This window comes from Vombatus ursinus, unplaced genomic scaffold, assembly GCF_900497805.2.
Source record: "Vombatus ursinus unplaced genomic scaffold, bare-nosed wombat genome assembly UNPS02014837.1, whole genome shotgun sequence".
NCBI lineage: Eukaryota > Metazoa > Chordata > Mammalia > Diprotodontia > Vombatidae > Vombatus > Vombatus ursinus.
Window position 1 is genome coordinate 4,621,466 of NW_020954615.1, and position 6,000 is coordinate 4,627,465.

Below are 6,000 nucleotides of genomic sequence, written 5' to 3' on the forward strand. Positions count from 1 at the left end.
AATTGGGGGGAAATATCAATTGGAGAATCAGTGATGGTCTCTAGAACTGAACCTTGAAGGTTACTAAGGTTTCTGAGAAAGGCTTTTAAGGAGTGAAAGGATTCCAGGCGTGGGGGAGAGTCAATAGCAAGGTCTAGAGGAAGAAGAGACTATAATGTACAGAAAAGAGTAGATAGTTTAACCTGGAACATAGACTTCCTGAAAGGGAAATAACATATAATAAGCCTGCAAAGTTAGATTGGAGCCAGATTGTGAAGGACTTACAGCCAGTGGTGTGTTGATGAAGGTTTAACACCTGGAACTCCAAAAACAAAAACAAAAACAACAACCAAAACAAACAAACAAATCAGTAAGCTGTATAACATAGTTTTCAATTTAATCTGCATAAAAATATTTCCTTCATCAGTTTCTTAATTCTAGACAATCAACAAAATAATCAATCAAGCCCCAAGTTAGAGCATTTGCTGACTTCCATAGTGTAAATGCTCACATTGAAAATTTAACAACCAGCTCTCTGGTGCTAGTACAAAGCTGGCTCCAGCACACCCCTGCATGCTAATGATAACAGAAGAGTTTCTATTTTGTCCTAGAAGCAATAGGCAGGTAGGACAGTTACCTCACCAAGCAAGGGCTATAGTCAGACCTTTGTTTTAGGATCAAAATTTAAAATGTCAGCCATATCACTCTGATGTGGTTGTAATTCAGTCATGTCTGACTCTTCATGACCCTATTTGGGTTTTCTTGGCAAAAATACTGGAACAATTTGACCTTTCCTTTCCCAGGTCATTTTATGGATGAGGAGGCTGAGGCAAACAAGATTAAGTGACTCACCCAGAGTCTCACAGATATTAAATGCCTGAGGCTGGATTTTAACTCAGGTCTTCCTGATTCCAGGCCTGGCATTCTATCTACTGTGCTGCCCAGTTGCCCTGTTACTCTGTTAGCTATTGATAAAACCATACTGGCCAGACTTAGGATCCCACACAAATACCTCAATCATGCTTTCTCCTCTTATCTGCTCTCTTAAATTCTGACCAAATTTCCTCTCACTGTCCCTTCTTAAACAATAGGAGATGAGATAATGAGTCTAGACCAGAGTTTGGAATGTCAAGTCCCAGAAAGAGCCTCAAACATCTTGTACAAACACTGATTCATATACAAACAAAACCATTGTATTTTAGTAATGCCAAGATCAATAGCCTTTTCACTCTCCTTCAGGAAAAGGCCAATTAATCACAATACTTTCCCAATCTTGACAAGCCCCCAGTTTCTTGGGTGGTTTATGAGTGTTAGCAGCTCAATTTGGAAGAAAGGTGGGAGGAGGCATAAAAATGAACAATTTAAAAGAGATCTCATGGTAAAATGGGAAGACTATAAATGGAACCATAGCCAGCCATGTTTTTTTCCTTTGTTATCCCTTCCTACCATGTGTGGCGCTCTGGGATACAGAGATATCCAGACATCTAAAGGGTGTGTGTGTGGGGTGGGGAGGGAGTTTTATCAGAATAAGATTTCATTGAAAAATACTGTGGTCCATTAAAAACAATAATAGATTGAGAGTCAAAACACTTAGCTTCTACCTGACTCACTAATTAGCTGCATGACCTTAAAGGTTGTATAGAGTCAGATGCCTTGGGTTCTCATTCTAATTATCTCTGGGTCCTTGGGTCAGGTGACTTAACTACTCTGGGTCTAGGTTTCTCCATCTGTGAAATGAGGGGATTGACTCTGTATATATCGGTTCTCAGGCTACATTTCTTTGAACTTCATCAAGACCCCAGTAACTGCCCTCTGTTTAGAGAGGGTGGAGAGTGGTGAGCTCCCCCCAAATCCTCCATTTGCAGAAGATTCCCAGGCCAGCCATCTCTCCATTTCCCACCTAACTGAACTTCACTGTGACCCTCCTTTCTCTTCTCCTCCCCTCCCAGGCTGGGTATCCTCCCTTCTTTTTAGTTTCTTTTTTTCTATGTCTTCTCCCCATTAGATTGTGAGATCCTTGAGGAAAGGTCTATCTCAGGGGTGAGGAATCTGTGGCCTCAAGGCCACATGTGGCCCTCTAGGTCCTGCAGTGTAGCCTTTTGACTGAGTCCAAACTTCATGGAACAGTTCTTTTCTTAAAGGGATTTGTTCTGTGAAGTTTGAATTCAGTCAAAGGGCTGTCCTGGAGGACCTAGAGGGCCACATATGGCCTTGAGATCCCGGGTTCCCCATCCCTGATATCTGTTGCCTTTTTTTGTATCCCCAGCAGTTAGCATGGTGCCTGGCACATAGTAGGTGCTGAATTTACCGACTGACTGATCAGGAGGAGAAAATTAATGTTTGTTAATTGAAAAGTAAAATAAAAGTTTAAATGAAAAAAAACTTAAAAGAAAAAGTTGGATTAGATGACTTTTCCATTCTCTCCAGGTCTGAATCAGTAAGCCTTGATTTTGGCAGCAGGGAGGAACTTTGCAGGCAGGGAAGGAGTACTTCACTCTGCCACCAATGATCAAAACATGCTTATGACTTGTTCATTTATGCAAGGAAATAGTCACTACCCATTACCTGCCAGGCCCTGTGCTAGGCTCAGGGAAGAGAAAGTCCATAGGTTTGAATCACAGGCTAGAGTTAAAGGAGACTTAGAGGTCAGCTACTCCAACTTCTTCATTTTATAAATGGAAAAACTGAGGCTCAGAGAGGATAAGTGACTTGCCCAAGGTCACACAAGTCATGAGTGCCGGAGGGGGGATTTGAACAGTCCAAAGACAGTATCCCTTTTGCTGTACCACCCAATATTTTTTTTAATGAAATTGGATTGCATTCATGATGAATTTGGAATCAGAGATATTGGACCCTTCTTCCTGTTCTGCCATTTTTCCTTCCTTATTAGACAAGTTGAGTCTCAGGTTTTGCCTCTGGAAAATGAGGAGGTGGAATTGGCTGAAGTGCCTCCAGCTCTAAATCTAGGATGCTGGGATCATTCTTCCTGTCTCCCTTCTATCTCTTCTCATCCTTCTGTCTGTGGAATATTAACTAGCTTGTTACTGAGGCTAGCTCTGCCTTTAGGGGAAGCCCAGGTCCTTTCCCACTATCGTTTTCTCAGCCCCGTGACACTGATGAGCTCCCTCCCACAGACAACATCCTCCTGGCCCTTTCAACTTCTGACTAGAAACACAGGAGCCTTTCTTTAAGTTTCAATTTCTTGGTTGAGGGACATTTCTGATTTCCAGCCAGGGTGCACCTTTTTCATCACTAGGTGGGTGGCTGGGGAATGAGGAGGGAGCTCATCTTGTCCTTGTTGAAACTCCCAGGTTCTCACATTCCTGCCACCCCCTAAGGGGAGTGACTTCTCTGATCCAGCTTTAACATAAAAATCCCTTCATATGGTAATGCCACAGTCAGTAGTCACCAGCAGGGAGAAGGGAAGTCTGTTTCTTTGAAACAGGGGTTTGCTTACCTTGGGATCCAGGCAGGAGACCCATGAACTTGTAGGAAGGAAAAAAATCTTTATTTTCACTAACCTCTCATTGAAATTTGTCATTTCCTTCATTAAAAAAAAATAATTCTGAAAAAGAATTTAAAGGCTTCAACAGTGTGTTAAAAGAGTTCAGTACACATACACACACACACATTACACATACACACACACACATCACACACACACACACACACAGACTAAGAAGCTCTGCCTTAAAGACACATGGAAAAGAAAGAAACTTTGAAGTATGTGGAGATTCAGTAGGTTGTTGCTGTTGTTATTGCTGTCATCATCGTCGTCGTCACAGTCCTCCTCCTCCTCCTCCTCCTCCTCCTCCTCCTCCTCCTCCTCCTCCTCCTCCACCTCCTCCTCCTCCCTTCTCAAAGAGGACCAGTGAGATCATGAGGTGATGGATTTAAGTAAAACAGAACTGTGCAAAGTTGCCAACCTCACTCTCTCTTCCAGAGTCATCAGAAACCCAGTGGCCAGACAAAAGTCAAGATGAGTGGCAATGGGCCAAGCTGCAGTGGTAAGTTAGGAAGGAGATTCTTTTTCAGGAATTGATTGGATTAATTGGTCTCTGGTTAATAGGTCTCTCCCAACTTCAGGATTTTGGGGGTCTGTGAAAAACCACTGATTTTTGATCTTTTGTTTTTGATGGAGATTTATAATTTCATCTGAACAGGGAAGGTTTTGTCATGTAAACTGCCTTCATCAATGCAACTGCATCTCATCTCTAAAAGAAAGTCTTAGATACTTGCTCATTTCTGACACGTTTTAAGGTTGCATCATAGAACTGAAAGGGTTGCCAAAAGTCATCTAGTCTAGCCTCTTCCTTTTGCAGATTAAGAAACTGAGACATGGAGAACTTCAATGATGGTACCTAGCATTTACAAAGTGCTTTCATTAAACAATCCTGTGGGGAAAGAGACCCAAATATCCATTTCACCTTTTGACAGGGGAGAAAACTGAAGCCTTCCAGAGGTTGTAACCCATCTATCCTGGGTCATACAGCTAGCAAATGTCCGAGCTAAAAGCAGCTCAAAGCACTTTTCAGATCTTCTGTGCCCAAGACTAGCGCTGTTTTCCATTATTCCATGCTGTATGTCTGCTATTGCCCTTCCTGGCCAAGGTGAAGGCTTGGAACTCATGACCTGGGCTTACATAAGCAGAAAGGGGCTTCTCAGAGCTGACTTTCATAGGGAGGATGTATGATCTCATGAGGAGTTAGCAGACCTGAGTTTCAGTTCCAGCCCCACCAGTTAACTTTATGTGTGACTTTGGGCAAGTCGTGTCATAATGAGAATTAACAAGTCACAGTCATTAAAAATTTTACTGGGTTTTCCGTATGACAATCCTATTTGGTAGGCAGTGCAAATGTCTCAATATTTCCAATTTACAAAAGGGAACACTAAGTCCCAGAGAGGTGACATAATTTTCCTAAAGGACATGGTACAGTCAAAAGAATTCTGGATTTGGAGTCAAATCCTGGATCAGAGTAGGAATAGTAATTCTTTCATTTACTATGTCCATAACTTGAGGCAATTATCTACTCTGAGTCTCTTTTTCCTCATCTATAAAATAGAAAGTTCTATTTGATAAGCTCTAAGGGCCCTTCAAACTTCAAATATATAAATCTAGGTGTTGACAGAGCCTAGAACTTATCTAGGTTTCCTGATGAGTTCCATAAATTCTTCAGTAAACCTGTCTCACCTTTGCTCAATGGTTTGTAGCTTTCAAGATGTTTTCACCCTCACTACAACTATTTGAGGTTGGCAGGTTAGACTGTCTAAATATTGCCCCCACTTTCCAAGTGCATTTTGGAGAACTCCATTCTATGTTTGTTTTTTTTTTTAAAGGTTTTTGAAAAGATCCTTTTTAATTGTCTTGTACTTAGGCTTAGGATAGAGACTGTGTCTATGATTTCATTGAAACAAGGGACTCCCAGTGAGAGAATTCTCTCTACCAATGCAAAGCTGCACATGCTCTCTAATTGAAAGCCTGAGAGAGTTCCTTGGAAGGATGGAGAGGTTAAAATGTCTTGCCCAGGGTCACAAAAGCAAGTGCATGGCAGAGATAGGACTTGAATCAAGGTTTTCCTAGCTGTCAGGAGATAATATTTTATAAACTAAACTTCAATCTTTTTTAATGTTTTATTCATACTTTTATTTCATAAAATAGTCATTGTATGTAACATTCTGACCCTGCAGTCTCTCACATCTCTACTAAGTAAAGAGAGAGATGTTTCATTGTCTAATCCCATTCTCAGATTTCATATGAACTAGGTTGATACAAACTAAATGATCTTATTCACATGTATTCAGAAGGTAAGGACTGTCACCTTAGCACTAGCACCACTATCTCAGAGAACTCAAGGATCCAGGCAAATCTAAGGAGTGCACAAAGAAGGGTTCAAAAGTACATATGTTTATTTCAATAAACTTTGTCTTTGTCTTTGTCTTTGTCAAAAGTACATATGTCTTATCTCAATAAACTAAATGAAGCACCATAATCTTTGGGATCAGACTGGTGAAATTTCACAG